Below are 16,535 nucleotides of genomic sequence, written 5' to 3' on the forward strand. Positions count from 1 at the left end.
TTTCCCAGATGGTAGCAGCTGGAACAGTTTGTGGTTGGGGTGACTCTGGTCCCCAATGATCCTTTTTACACAGTGGCCCTTTTTACACGCCTGTTTTTGTCAATGTCCTAAATAGTGAGAAGTTCACATCTACATATGCGCTGGGCTGTCTGCACCACTCTCTGCAGAGTCCTGCAACTGAGTGAAGTACAGCACCCATACCAGGCAGTCATGCAGCCAGTCAGGATGCTCTCAATTGTGCCCCTGTAGAAAGTTGTTAGTATTTGGGGCCCCGTCCCACACTTCCTGAACCGCCTGCGGTGAAAGTGGTGCTGTTGTGCCTTTTTCACCACACAGCCAGTATGTACAGACCCGGTGAGATCCTCAGTGTTGTGTGTGCCAGGGAACTTAAAGCTGTTCACCCTCTCAGCCCCAGATCCTGGGTCAGCCTGTCTCCATTTCTCCTGTAGTCTACAGCCAGCTCCTTTGTTTCAGTGACATTGAGGGCAAGGTTCTTTTTTTGACATCAAACAGATGTCATTCAGACCTCAGGACATGAAATTATGATATTGTAGTCATTACTTGGACTTGCTTGCGCCCAACAGTCTGATGGATTTCAAGGAACAAATCTGTAGAGAGATTGCGGACTATGCCAAGAAACAAAGGTTGATAAAGTGAATGATTTTAACTTTCCGTTTATTGACTGGAATCCTAGGCTGTAAAAGGACTAGATGGGGTAGAGCTTATCAAATCTACCTTAATCAGTATGTAAAATTCCCTATGTAGAAGTGTGCAATAAGCTATTGGGAAGTGATCTAGGGCTAGTGACAGAAATTAGTGTATGGGAACACTTTGTATCTACTGATCATGAGATTCCAAGTAAATACAGAAAAGCAGAGGCCTAGACCTCTCTTGAGATTCTAAATTGGAGAAAGGCCAATTTTTTTATGATATTTGCAAGGATTTGACAAGCGTTAATTGGGACAGGATGTTTTTTAGCAAAGGAGTACTTGGTAAGTGGGAGTTCTTCAGAAGTGAAATTTTAAGGGTGTAGAGTTTGTATGTGTCTGACAAAATAAAAGTTGAATGGTAACGAGTGCAGGGAATCTTGGTTTTCAAGAGATATTGAGGCCCTGGATATCTCGTTCCTCTAAATGCTGCGGACTGTTGGGTGCAACCAGAACTCATTAATGACAGCCATTTCATAATTCCACTCCCAAACTCATTTGAGTTTCCTTTAGTTGTCTTCTGTTGGATTCTAAAAGCTTCCTAATGGTCTTTTGCTCTTTTGTTTGCCCTCTCCTCTGCTTTTATGTTGGTTTTGGTTTCTCATTTAACCCACGTTGTGCCCTGCTGCCATTCCAATGCTTCCACGTCTTTGGGATGTATCGATTACTCAGCTCTCGAATTGCTCCCAGAAACTCCAGCCATTGCTGCTCCATTGTCACTCCTACCTTTTCCCTTCCAAACAAGTTTGGCCAGCTTCTCTGTCACAGAAACATGGAGAAGTTCAGTACAGAAACAGGCTATTTGGCCCATCTAGTCAATGCCAAAAACATTTAATCTCTCTAATGCAAATACCTGCACCGGGATCATCACCCTCCGTACCCCTACCATCCAGGTACCTGTCAAACTTCTCTTAATGGTGAAATCGAGCTCATATTCTCCACTAGTGCTGACATCTCATTCTGCACTCTCACGACCATTTCAGCAAAGAACTTTTCCAAATGTTCCCATTAAACTTTCACCTTCCCCACTTACCCATGACCTCTGGTTGTCATCCCACCCAACCTCAGTGGAAAAAGCTGCTTGCATTTACCCTATCTATACCCTCATAATTTTGTTTACTTCTAACAAATCCTCAGAGCAATGTAAAATTTCCTTGTTTATGTTTGGAGCCTTTTTTAGGTGTATAAGATGATGAGGGGCATTGAGTGTGTGGATAGACAGAGGTTTTTTCCCAGCATTAAGATGGCTAACAGGATGGGGCATAGTTTGAAGGTGCTTGGAAATATATGCGGAGGGGATGTCAGGGGTAGGTTTTTTACACAGAGGGTGTTGGATGTGTCGAATGCACTGCCAGCAGCGGTTGTCGAGGCGGATACAACAGGCACTTTTAACACTCTCTTAGATAGTTACATGGAGCTCAGAAAAATAGAGGACTATGCGCTAGGGAAACTCCCGGCAGCTTCTAGAGTAAGTTACATAGTCGGCACAGCACTGTGGGCCAAAGGGTCTGTAATGTGCTATAGATTTCTATCATTCTATGAAATTCAAGGGAAATCTCCAAACCCACGGAGTGGTGACTAGTAGTGAATAGTGGGGAAGTTACTGGAACTTATGTGCAGGAACCGGAAATATAAGTATTTGGCTAGATGTGGACTGATTAAGGATAGACAGCATGGCTTTTTGCATGGTAGGTCATGTCTAACCAGTCTTACAGAGTCTCTTGAGGAAGTTATCAGGAAAGTGGCTGAAGACAAGGCAGTGGATGTTGTCTACATGGACGTTAGCAAGGCACTTGACACAGTCTCATATGGGAGGTTGGTCAAGAAGGTTCAGTCACTCAGCATTCTAGGTGAGATAGTAAATTGGATGAGACACTGTCTTTGGCAGAAGCCAGAGTGTGGTAGCAGATGGTTGCCTCTCTGACTGGAGGCCTGTGACTAGTGGTTGCCACAGGGATCAGTGCTAGATCTGTTGTGGTTTGTCATCTAGATCAGTAATCTGGATGATAGTGTGGTCAACTGGATTAGCAGATTTATGACCACCAAGACTGGTGGTGTAGTGGACAGCGAGGAAGACTATCATGGCTTGCAGTGCAATCTGGACCCCCTGGGAAAATGGTTTGAGAAATGGAAAATGGAATTTAATTCAGACCAGTGTGAGCTGTTGCACTTTGGTATGACCTACCAAGGGAGGTCTTTCACAGTGACTGGTCGGGCACGGAGGAGTGTTGTAGAAGAAAGGGACCTGGGAATACAAGTCCTTAATTCACTGAAAGTGGTATCACAGTTAGATAGTGACGGAAAGAAAGATTTTAGCCCATTGGCTTTCGTGAAACAAATCCTGACAATAGATGGATATTATGTTGACTTGTAAAAGAGGCCTAATTTGGAGTATTGTGTGATGTTTTGGTCACCTACTGACAGGAAAGATTTAAAAGAGATTCAAAGATTTCAGAGAAAATTCACAAGGCTGTTGTCAAGTTTGGAGGACTTGGGTTATAAGGAAAGATTGAACAGGTCAGGACTTTATTCTTTGGAATGTAGAAGATTGAGGTGAAATTTGATTGTGGTAGAGGGGCATAGATAGTGTAAATGCAAGCTGGCTTTCTCCACTGAGATTGGGTAGGACTTCAACCAGTGGCCAGGGGTTAAGGGTGAAAGGTGAAATGTTGAGGGGAACATGAGGGGAAACTTCTGCAGACAGATTGTCATCTAGGTTTGGAATGAGCAGCCAGCACAAGTGGTGCACGCGAGCTCGATTTCAACATTTAGGAAGTTCGTGTAGGTACCTGGATTGTAGGAGTGTGGGAGAGGCAATTTAAATAGTTCAGCACAATACTAGATGGCCCAAAGGACCTGTTTCTGTGTTGTACTTTTCTACAAGAACTTGAAATATTACAAAAATTCACTCTAACCCCTTTTACCAGCTGTGCGGACCAACCAGTCATCTCAGCAGGAATTTTTTTATATGGTGTTAAAGCTGTAGCACTTTAAGTTAATAATACATAAAAGAATTCCCAGATGCACATCCACAAAGACAATTTGCGTGAGACTGTTTCAGTTACTGTGGGGCCAGGCACCCATGCAGCTCAGCAGGAACAGGGAATAATACCAACGGAGAGAGTCAGACTGAGCCAGGTCACAGATTGGAGACGGCAGAAATGCCCCATTCTTATAGAGACAGGAGGAGCTTCAGGGAATTGATGGTCATTCCAGATACCAGCACTCTGCCCAGTCAGAAGATGATTTCTCTGTCCAACTTGGGTTGAACCTCACTGTAACAGTGTGATACCAAGTCAAACCATGGCAACTCAAGTAATCTCATCTGAAATGTTGTCCTAAACCCATTGATGGATTTTGTAAATCTTTTCACAGGTTAAAAACGAGAAGGAATTTGTCGCCGGGGATCTCAAACAGAAAACGCCAGTTTTGCTGTCTCTGTCTGGATATTTAAGAAGTGGAGCAAGGGATTCAATCGACTATCCTTCCTGCTCAGACTGTGGAGAGGGATTCAATTGATCATTTGACCAAATAGCAAGCCAGTCATCTTACACAGGAGAAAGGCTGTTCACCCGCTCAGACAGTGGGAATAGATTCACTCAGTTATCACAATTGAAGGTACATCAGCAAGTTCACACTGGGCAAGGCCATTCATCTGTTCTGTGTGTGAGAAAGGATTCAGTTGGACCTGTGGACACACCAGTCAGTTCACACCACACCTGGTAGAGGCTGGTGATCTGCTGAATTTCTGGGAAAGGATTCACTCAGTCATTTGACCTTATGGCTCACCAGCGAGTTCACACTGGGGAGAAGCCATTCACCTGTTCAGTCTGTGGGAAGGGATTCACTCAGTCATCCAACCTACGGAGTCCCCAGCGAGTTCACACTGGGGAGAGGCCGTTCACCTGTTCAGAATGTGAGAAGAGATTCACTCAGTCATCCAACCTACGGAGTCCCCAGCGAGTTCACACTGGAGAGAGGCGCTTCACCTGCTCAGTCTGTGGGAAGAGATTCACTCGGTCATCCAACCTACTGGTACATCAGCGAGTTCACACTGGGGAGAAGCCATTCACCTGCTCAGAATGTGGGAAAGGATTCAGTGATTTATCCAACCTACTGGTACATCAGCGAGTTCACACTGGGGAGAAGCCATTCACCTGCTCAGAATGTGGGAAAGGATTCAGTGCTTTATCCAGCCAACTGAGACATCAGCGAGTTCACACTGGGGAGAAGCCATTCACATGCTCAGAATGTGGGAAAGGATTCAGTGAGTTATCCACCCTACTGGTACATCAGCGAATTCACACTGGGGAGAAGCCGTTCACCTGCTCAGTCTGTGGGAAGGGATTCACTCAGTCATCCCACCTACAGAGTCACCAGCGAGCTCACACTGGGGAGAGGCCATTCACCTGCTCAGAATGTGGGAAGAGATTCACTGAGTTATCCACCCTACAGAGTCACCAGCGAGCTCACACTGGGGAGAAGCCGTTCATCTGCTCAGAATGTGGGAAGAGATTCACTCAATCATCCCAACTACAGAGACACCAGCGAGCTCACACTGGGGAGAGGCCATTCACCTGCTCAGAATGTGGGAAGGGATTCACTCAGTCATCCTACCTACTGAGACATGAGAGAGCTCACACCGGTGAAAAGCCGTTCAATTGCACAGAATGTGGGAAACGGTTCACTCTGTCATCCAACCTTCTGAAACACCAGCGAGTTCACACTGGGGAGAAGCCATTCACCTGTTCAGTCTGTGGGAAGGGATTCACTCAGTCATCCAACCTACGGAGTCCCCAGCGAGTTCACACTGGGGAGAGGCCGTTCACCTGTTCAGAATGTGAGAAGAGATTCACTCAGTCATCCAACCTACGGAGTCCCCAGCGAGTTCACACTGGAGAGAGGCGCTTCACCTGCTCAGTCTGTGGGAAGAGATTCACTCGGTCATCCAACCTACTGGTACATCAGCGAGTTCACACTGGGGAGAAGCCATTCACCTGCTCAGAATGTGGGAAAGGATTCAGTGATTTATCCAACCTACTGGTACATCAGCGAGTTCACACTGGGGAGAAGCCATTCACCTGCTCAGAATGTGGGAAAGGATTCAGTGCTTTTTCCAGCCAACTGAGACATCAGCGAGTTCACACTGGGGAGAAGCCATTCACATGCTCAGAATGTGGGAAAGGATTCAGTGAGTTATCCACCCTACTGGTACATCAGCGAATTCACACTGGGGAGAAGCCGTTCACCTGCTCAGTCTGTGGGAAGGGATTCACTCAGTCATCCCACCTACAGAGTCACCAGCGAGCTCACACTGGGGAGAGGCCATTCACCTGCTCAGAATGTGGGAAGAGATTCACTGAGTTATCCACCCTACAGAGTCACCAGCGAGCTCACACTGGGGAGAAGCCGTTCATCTGCTCAGAATGTGGGAAGAGATTCACTCAATCATCCCAACTACAGAGACACCAGCGAGCTCACACTGGGGAGAGGCCATTCACCTGCTCAGAATGTGGGAAGGGATTCACTCAGTCATCCTACCTACTGAGACATGAGAGAGCTCACACCGGTGAAAAGCCGTTCAATTGCACAGAATGTGGGAAACGGTTCACTCTGTCATCCAACCTTCTGAAACACCAGCGAGTTCACACTGGGGAGAAGCCGTTCCTCTGCTCAGAATGTGGGAAGAGATTCACTCGCTCATCCGACCTGCAGAATCATCAGCGAGTTCACACTGGAGAGAAGCCATTCCCCTGCTCAGAATGTGGGAAGAGATTCAGTCACTCATCCACCCTACTGGTACATCAGCGAGTTCACACTGGGGAGAAGCCGTTCATCTGTTTAGTCTGTGGGAAGAGATTCACTGAGTCATCCAGATTGCTGGAACATCAGCGAGCTCACACTGGAGAGAGGCCATTCACCTGCTCAAAATGTGGGAAGAGATTCACTCGCTCTTCCACACTACAGAGACATCAGCGAGTTCACACTGGAGAGGAACCATTTACCTGCTGAGAATGTGGGAAAGGATTCACTCAGTCATCCCAACTACTGGCACACCAGTCAGTTGTTATGAATCCCTAGGTTTTGTTTGCTGTGGACTGTCATTTTAAGAGAGAGAGATTAGGAAGGTGAATCAGTTTGACTTGCAGCTTGTTTACATCACTCACAGCTTGTTCAGTTTTAACTGAGGACACAGACACTCAGAGTCAGACGGAGATGAAGGAGGAAAAATGGAAAGATCGATACAAGGGAAATAGGTGCCAAGGGTCACTGTTTGGAATTTTCCTATGCCCACAAGTGTGGGTTAATTATCGATTCATCATACATCGAATGTGTGGTTGTCACCTCGTTTGATCCATAGGAGTGGATCTGATTTGGGGTATCCTGTGAAGACCACTGATGTGTTACCCCTTGCCTGGGTGTGGTGTGGTAATTCACTTGAAGACAATATGCCTTGTGACAAGTCACTTTGGGTGATAATTAGTATGTGGATTTGGAAGGATGACAGATAAAATCTACAGTGACTGTTCTCTTGTTTTACCACCATGGAACCTGCGGAATTCGACATAATTGCCTTCTATCGACATTTACCCTGGATTACAAATATCTCTCTCATCAGTTATTCCGTGGTTGAACTGAACTTTCATAATTTACCATCTGAAGACTCCAAGCCTTGTTTCCCCCTAGCTCAATAGTTTTGGATTTATATTTACACACATATATACACATAACACTGTTAACTTTTGTTTATCTTGCTTAAGTTACTATATTATAAGTAGATTCTAATAAAGATAGTTTTAAGATCAAAAACAGACTCCTGGTGTAGTCTCCACGAGGAAATCTGCAGATGCTGGAAATTCAAACACATACAAAATGCTGGTGGAGCACAGCAGGCCAGGCAGCATCTATAAGGAGAAGCACTGTCAACGTTTCAGGCCGCGAACCTTCGTCAGGCAGTCTCAGGCAGTCCTGATGAATGGTCTCGGCCTGAAACGTCGACTGTGCTTCTCCTTATAGATGCTGCCTGGCCTGCTGTGTTCCACCAGTATTTTATGTGTGTTGTTCCAGGTGTAGTCTATTGGTGCTGATTCGTTTCTAAAGCTTTACGATTCATAACAAAATTGGGGCCTGCATCTGGGATATGAACAGCTATGAGGGCGTAGTCATTAATTATCGATTTCATTGGGGAAGTCCCTTCTGATTTATTTGTGTGTGGAAAATCAGCAGCGGATGCTGATTATTGTTTGGAAGCGGGAACCTCTGAGGCATTAGAGGATGCCAGACGGATTGAGTTGTTGAGTCTTGCTAGAAGGTTAAAACTTGCTATGTTGAAATTGACAATGAGGAGGGCACAGATGCAGAGGGTGACAGCTGAACATTATGTATCTGAGGGTGTGTTTAAAGTGGAGGACTTGGAGGTGTTTCCTGAAAGTAAACCTCGTGAACTTGAGCTCCAGTACGAGTCAGAAAAATTAAAGATGGAGGCTGCAGAAAGGCAGAGACAGTTTGAGGCTATAGAGGCAGAAAATCAGAGAGGAGGCAGAAAAACAGAAGGAGGAAGCAGAAAGACAGAGGCTATTCGAGCTGGAAAAGATACAGTGGTTTCAGCAAAGGGGTCTAGCTTTAGACTGGTGATAAGTTTGAGGCTAGTCAGGAAATTAAATTGGTACCTCCATTTGATCAGAAAGAGGTTGATAAATACTTACAGCATTTTGAGAAGGTTGCTTAGAATTGAAAGTGGCCAAAAGAGGGTTGGTTCTCTTACAAAGGGGGAGGCTCAGCAAGCCTATTCTGCTTTGACAGTTGATGAAGCAGCTGATAGTGACATAGTGAAACAGGCTGTGCTCAAAGCTTACGAGTTGGTCCCAGAATCATACAGGCAAAAGTTTTGAAATTTGTGGAAATCTGTGAACCGGACATATGTAATTTGCTTATGAGAAGTCTGTGTGTTTTGATCGCTGGTGCACATATATGATGATTTTAATAGCTTGAAAGAGTTAGTTTTAATTGAAGAATTCAAAAGGTGTGCTCCTGACGACATAAAGACATATTTAGATGAAAAGGATACTGCCAATTTGCAGGAGTCTGATAGAATAGCAGATGAGTTTGCTTTTACTCATAAGGTTAAGATTATCCCAAATAAGAGCTTCCAAAAGAGTGCCAGAGATCACCAGGGTAAACCAGAAATTACAGCTGGGACTAGTGACAAGAGTAAGGATGAAGGGAAGCAGTTGAAAGAGAAATATTCTGGTCTTGCTCGTTACTATTGTAAGAAAGCTGGTCATGTGATGGCTAATTGTTCTATCCTGAATAAGAAAAATGAAAAGAAGCCAGTCCCAAATGCCGGTGTTCAGTTTGTTGACGCACCTATAAACCCACAGGGTTCTGAACATTCTGTTGAGGCTCAGTTATGGACTGAGAACTCTGACTGAATTAAGAAGGCTTTTGATCATTTTATGTCAAATGGGTTTGTATTAGTAAAGGAAGGGTCAACCCAACTACCAAAAATTCTTCGAGTTACTGGGGATTCTCAGTCACTTATATTAGACAGCATTCTAAAGTTTGGTGATGAGACGAACACTGATGAAGTAAATCTTATTAAAGGCTTTGGGGGTAGCATGTTTTCTGTGCCATTGTACAAGGTAAATTTACTGTCAGGGTTGCTTTTGGGACCTGTTAAAATTGGATTATACTCCATTTTACCATTGGAAGATGTTAGTTTGCTGTTAGGGAATGACCTAAAATTGTTCCTGCAGCGCTGTTGACAACTAAGACAACCGCTGACGACCCACAGATGGATTTTAACATTTATCCTTCCTGCGCAGGAACTCAAAGTATGGCTAAAAGTATGCCGACGCAGACGAATCTGTGCAGCATGATTCTGATACCCATGATAGCCAAAATCGGGATTCAGGTTATGATGACTTGTCAGGGAATTTCTGCCTTCATTGTTTCAACAGGATTCAGTCGTAAGTCTGATGAGAAAGATTTATCCCTGTCTAGGAAGGAGTTTATAGCAGAACAGAACCGAGACCCTGAGATTGAAGCTTTAAAAGAAACAGCCCTCTCAGATGATGAGATTAAGAATGTGCCAGTAGGGTATTATCTCATGATGAAGTGTCAATGAGGAAGTGGAGGCCACCTGCTATACCAGCGAGTGAGGAATGGGAAATTGTTCACCAAGTTGTAGTTCCTAAAGTTATATGGCTGAAATTTTAACTTTGGCCCACAGTATGCCATTAGGTCGACATTTTGGAGTGAATAAAACTGTAAACAGTTATGTAATAATTCTACTGGCCTAATTTGAGGAAAGATGTTGTGACCTTTTGCAGAAGCTGTCACACTTGTCAAGTTGTGGGTAAACCGAATCAGGTCACCCCAGTGGCCCCACTCTGCCCTATAACTGCATTCGGTGAACCCTTTTTAAAATTTATAGTGAGGGGAACTTTGTCCTTGTTAAAGGAACAGTGGATTGATGGGGATGTACATGTTAACTTGTTAGACTCTGTTTAGAAGTTCAAGAATAAACTACACCAAGTCTGTAGTCTAGTGAGACAAAACTTAAAGATCTCTCAAAACAAAATGAAGTGTTGGTTTGATAAGTGGGCTTGAGAAAGAAAATACCAGGTGGGAGATAAGGTGCTTGAAATAGTCTCTCAAATTAATGATCTGAATAATGCTATTAAAACACCCGACCAACGTAAACTAACACAGGTGGTACACATAAATATAATAAAGCCGTATTTTGACAAGCAGGCACCGTCTGTGAGTGTTGTTGTCAAAACATATTGAGAATGAAACAATCGACTCGTCTGAGAATTTTCACAAGCCAAACATGGTCCCAGTTAGGCTAATGAACTCGGTTGTTCCAGAAAACATTGATAACAAGTTGGCTCATCTGCAGCCAAAGCAACAACAACAGTTGAAGGAAGTAATCCTGATGTTTAAAGATTTATTTCACGATGTTCCCAAGCAAACCACAGTCGCAGTACATGATGTAGATATTGGTCAAGCCAAACCGATTAAACAACACCCATATTGCATGAACGTCGAAAAGTGTAAATTGGCTGAGCAAGGAATTGAATATATGATGAAAATGGTATTATTAGTCCTTTGGCATCAGATTGGAGCTCACCCTGCGTTATTGTGCCTTAACCTGATGGTGGTGTTAGATTTTGCACTGATTATGGGAAGGTAAATGCAGTAACAAAAACAGAATCCTCTCTTATCCCTAGGGAGGATGATTGCATCAATAAGTCTGGAAAAGCTAAATTTCTTACAAAGATTGATCTGTTGAAAGGGTATTGGTGTGATCCATTGACGGACAGAGGTAGAGAAATTTCTGCATTTGTGACACCTTCTGGGTTGTATGAACACAATGTTTTCTCTTTTGGAAGAAAAAATGGTCCAGGATCATTCCAGAGAATGATTGATTCTGTAATTCCAGGGTTAGAACACACAGATGCCTTTATTGATGACTTAGCCACAGGGAGTGACACTTGGGAAGAGCATATCTCTGCAGCAGAGAAGCCGTTTGACAGGCTTTCTCAGGACGACCTTACAGTTAGCTAAGAGTGAATTTGGCCATGCCACTGTGACCTGTCTTGGCTATGTTGTTGGTCAAAGCAAGTTGGCTCCTGTTCGGGCAAAAGTCCAGGCAATTTCTCAAGTTCCTATTCTGACTGATAAGAAGGCTCTTAGAAGGTTTCTGGGAATGGATGGATATTTTCGTAAGAACTTTGCTGCTATCGCTCTTTCTCTGACCAATCTCCTGAAGAAGCGTGAAAAGTATGTTTGGACCGAACCTTGTCGGGAGGCATTTGATCGATTGAAAGTTATTATTTGAGGTTAGGCCAATCAATGTAGTGCTGTCAGCCAATTTCATTAGCAGGTTGAAGGTGTGGGTGGCAACACAAGTCATGGGTGCACAGAGAGTAAAGGAGGGCGCCAAAGAGACAGCCCTGTGGGTTATGTGTCCTGAGGGTCAGAGAGACAGGAGATGGAGCCCACTCTTACCACCTGCCGGCGATCTGACAGGAAGTCCACGATCCAGCTACACAAGGCAGGGTGAAGGCCTAGGTCTCTGAGCTTCTTGTCGATACTTCACGCCTTTGTATGGCTACTGCTCTGCCCATGACTGCAAGGAACTGCAGAGAACTTTGGAGAGCAGAGAACATCAGAGAAACAAGCTTCCCCTCCATGGACTCTCCGTACACTTCCTCTCCCTCAGAAAAGCAGGCCTTGTACACAAAGAACCTCATAACCTGGACATTCTTCCTGCAAACCCGCTCCCCCATCGGGGAAGAGATACAAAAGCCTTAAAGCGAACCACCCGGCTCAAGGACGGCTTCCTGTCTGCAGTTATAAGCCAAATGAATGATAAAATGGACTCGACCTCACAATGTAACTGGAAGTGACCCTGCACCATATGTCTATCTGCACTGCACTTTCTCTGCAGCCATAATGTTTGTTACAGTTATTGTTTTATCGTATATCAGCTCGATGTACCGTTGTAATGTATCGATCTGTGTGGATGGTACGTCAGGGAAGATTTTCACTGTCGTTCAGTACATGATGATAATAAACAAATTCCCCATTTTAATTGTGTGCAAATATTAGACAGACTGAGCTTCTGCTCTGGAACCACAGAAGGAAACTGAACTGTTGTCTTTCTGAGGAACGCAAATAAATAGAAAAGGCTTTAATCTCTCATTACGATCTGCGGTAAGTGGGATCAGGTGACTGGTGGTGGGTCTCCCATATCAATATCAGAATCAAGTTTAAAAGCACCGGCATATGTCATGAAATTCGTTCAGAAGTAGAACCTAATTTTTGACCATAGATTTTAACAATTGTGATTTAATATAAGAATATAACTATCACATTGTTAAATTATATAAATAGTACAAAATGAAAAAAAGATGTAATAAACTATTTTAATTGTGTGGAACTATTTGACTGACTGGGTTGTTGCTTTGGAAGTAGTGGAGTGAAGCTTAACTGAACTGCACACATTTATGAGAAGCTCAGATAATTATAAAAAGCTAAATTCTCACATAAGTGGGTCAGACACCCAGAAACATCGGCAGCACTTCAGCAGGTAAAAACAGTGGAATGAAACATGCTGAAAATATTGCAGAAAAAAAAACCATATTGTCCACCACAACGAGAGGACGTGACAGATCCGGATCTCACTGCCTTGTCTGAACGGGGAAAGATAAAGCTCCACGTATAGGTAGAGCAGTGACCCGCAGATGCTGCAGATCTGCAGAGAAACGTGAACAGGAAACGGGATCACGTGGCCGCTTTGGTCTCTCACCCCCAGACAGATGTCCGTTTACCCACTACTCTGTGGAAAGAAGCAAACGCCGCTCACATCTCCACTCACCTTAAATGTATTAGACATTTCAACCCCCAGGAAAAATATATCGTCTATCCACTCTATCTATTCCTCTCGTAATCTTATAAACGTCCATCCAGTCTCACCCCAGCCTACGCCGCTCTGGAGAAAACAACACAAGTTTGTCCAAACTCTCGTTATAGCTCATGTCCTCTAATCCAGGCAGTGTCCTGGTAAACCTCTTCTGTGCCCTCTCCAAAGACCCGACATCCTTCCGAGAATCGGGGCGACCAGAACAGTATGAAACACTCCAGATGTGGTCTAACTAGTTCTATAAAACTGTGTTCCAAACTGTGGCGTTTTAGAAACGAACCAGCAGCACTAGAGTTCACAGTGGAGTCTGGTTTTGATGTTAAAACCATTATCTTTAGTAGTATCGACTTATAATATAGTAACTTAACGAAATGAAGGGAAATTAACAGTGTTATGTGTATATGTGTGTAAATATAACCCACAGATTATCGAGCCTGAGGGAACAAAGCTTAGAGTCCTGAGATGGTAAAGTAGGAAAGTTCAGTAATCCACGGAATAAATGATGGGAGAGAGATATTTGTAATCCAGGGTGAAACGTAGAGAAACGGCCGTTACTTCAACCAACCGCCGTCGAAGTTCTTATCCGCTGAATCCGTCCACAGACGAGTTACCGTCTTCCAGGGGTTACCACACAACATACCCAGGTAAGGGTTAACACAAGATATTCCAAAACCCACTCCTATGGATTATACGAAGTGACAGCCACACACATTCGTTGTGGTTCCGTGTACCGATGATCAACCCACTCTTGTGGGCACAGGAGAGTTCCAAGCCTCAGCTGCGACTAACTGAAGCGATCAGCTTTTTTCTCTTTCTCTCTCTCTCTCTCTCTCTCACTCTCTCACTCTCTCACTCTCTCACTCTCTCTCTCACTCTCTCTCTCTCTCCCTCTCTCTCTTTAGACTGGCCGACTGCCTGTCTGCAGATCGCTCTCTCTCTCTCTCTCTCTCTTTAGACTGGCCGACTGCCTGTCTGCAGATCGCTCTCTCTCTCTCTCTCTTATGGTTCAGTCCACAGTCAGCGCTGTCAGCCTGTGACTGACGTCATAGCCCCGCCTCCTCACGCCGGCGCTCTTAAAGAAACAGTCACAGTCCGACCGCAGGCTCGTAACAGCCGCAACACAACTTCCCGACTTTTGAACTCAGTGCTTCAACTAATAAGGACAACCATGTCATTTGCCTTCTTAACCACCGGATCAATCTGTGCAGTCTCTTTCAGGGAGCGATGAACTTGGAGTCTAAGATCCCTCTGATCATCGACACTGTTCAGGGTTTTGCATTTAACAGTGTACTGTCGCATACATTCGACCTACCGAGCTGCCAAGATGATCATCACTAATCAAATCTCACTGAGATTTCTCAGGTCCTGTTGAATTTATTGCCAAGTGCTCAAGTACGGGAAGGTACAGGAACAGAGAAACACTGACTTGTGGCAGCATCACAGGCAAGTACATTCAGATAATACGCGGAACAGAAGTTATACGGTTCTCTGTCAGTAACAATCTGTAAATATGTTTTATGTCATTAACAATATTTAAAATACATTGTGTCATGATCAATACTAAAATGTGCATGTGTGTCAATAACAGACTTGGAAATGTTGAATTTGTTCCCTGTCTCCATTCCTCCTGTAATCCACAACCAGCTCCTTTGTTTTCGTTACAATGAGGGAGAGGTTGTTTTCTTGACATGACTGTGTCGGGGTGATGACTTCTTCTCTATACGCTGCCTCGTTATTATTTGGGATCCGGCGGATCAATGTACCGTGGTCAGCAAATCTAATTAGCAGATTGGAACCCGCCACTGCAGCCCCACAGTGCACTATGTACTGATTGCAAAGCTACGAAATTGCATGTGAATAGCCTCCCCTCCCTCAACTCCACTCTTTCTGCGTCACCAGCAGACTGGGGCATCTCACATCTCGCTGCCTCCGCCAGGACATTAAATTGTGAACAACTGTGGTCAGGGACTGCTCTCTGGGGTACTCCAAACGCTACCTCCTTCCAGTCTGAAAATGACCCACTCATCCAGACACACACTAACGGCAGTTTATCGATCTCCAACGAAAAAGCCTAATCACCTACTCCTGAGGGTCAATACCATTGCTGACTCGGAGTTTACAACCGTCAAATCCCGGGAGGGACATAATAATCAGAAAGTCTCTAGTCACAGCCGTGTAAATAAAATGTGATCTCAGTGGGTGTGTGGCGCATGCTCAGAATGCGAAGGAGACAGACAGACTGAGCCAAGTCACAGACTGATGAAGGGGAGGAATGATCCATTTTGATACAGAGAGGGAAGCGGAGAGTTTGATATTGTTCCTGATGCCGGAACTGTAGCCTGTTAGAAGATGAAGTCTTGTTCCTCCAACTTGTTCTGAGCTGTGACAGTTTTTTTCAGAAGGCACCATGGAGAGTAAAATTACCTGAGTTGAAATGTTGTCCTTCACCCTCCAACGTGCTTTGTAAGCTTTTAACAGTGTAGAAAAGGCAAAGGAATTGTCTATGGGACTCACAAACACGTTAGTCTGCTGTATCTGTCAGGTCACCATCGCTTGAATGCCGCCGGTCCTTGAATGTGGAGGCGGAGATGTTGGAGAAGACAGCGCCCCACTCGCGACAAGGAGAGCCCGAACACGTGTCCATGTCCGTGATCTGATTGGATACATCGCCATGACGTTATAGCACTGTGACGTCATTCACTGGCTCTCATTTTGGAAGGGATTCAGTCGGCCATCGCAGATACACCAACAGCTTCGCTCTGGGAAGCGGCCGTTCACCTGCTCCGTGTGTGTGAAGAGACTCATTCAGTTAACCCACCTTGTGATGCTCCGGTGAGTTCACAATCAATAGAGGCCACATTTCTGTCCGGAGTGAGCAAAGAGTTTTACTCAATCATCCCAGCTGCTGCAACACCAGAAACTTCACATCAGGGAGGAAGTTCAAATCAGCTCCGTGTTAAATGTTTAACCATCACGGTGACTGAAAGCAGCTGCAGGTTCATGAGGGACTGTCACTGTCAGATTCTGCAGTTTTTGCGGCTGCTCATCGCACCCAGGACTGAACCCTGGTCACTGAGCATTGGAGGAGTCCGTTCTGCTGATGGTAGCCTTAAACTAGACTGGCGTTTAATATTGTGGAGCTGTGAAAGATAAATCCCGTGAAAGATAAATCCTGTATCAAATCCCGTGTCTCGCTTGAGAGGCCACTCAGCCCAGCTGGTCCCTGCCCATGTTTCTGTTCCATATCAGTATATGAAAATCTACCCCCGCCGTTTCCCTCTCACTCTCCCTGAGATGACAGGTTGCATCTAGTCACCACTCCGTGGGATAGGAGATTTCCCTTGAATGTCATAGAATCACAGAAATCTACAACATATTATCGATACTTTGTCCCA

The 16,535-nt window shown here is 44.7% G+C and overlaps 1 pseudogene; it reads left to right on the forward strand.

Moving 5' to 3' along the window:
• Positions 1-16,535, forward strand: part of LOC132386699 (zinc finger protein 850-like) — a 30,691-nt pseudogene that overhangs the window by 4,811 nt on the left and 9,345 nt on the right.

The sequence above is a fragment of the Hypanus sabinus genome, unplaced genomic scaffold (genome assembly GCF_030144855.1).
Source record: "Hypanus sabinus isolate sHypSab1 unplaced genomic scaffold, sHypSab1.hap1 scaffold_126, whole genome shotgun sequence".
NCBI classification, from domain to species: domain Eukaryota; kingdom Metazoa; phylum Chordata; class Chondrichthyes; order Myliobatiformes; family Dasyatidae; genus Hypanus; species Hypanus sabinus.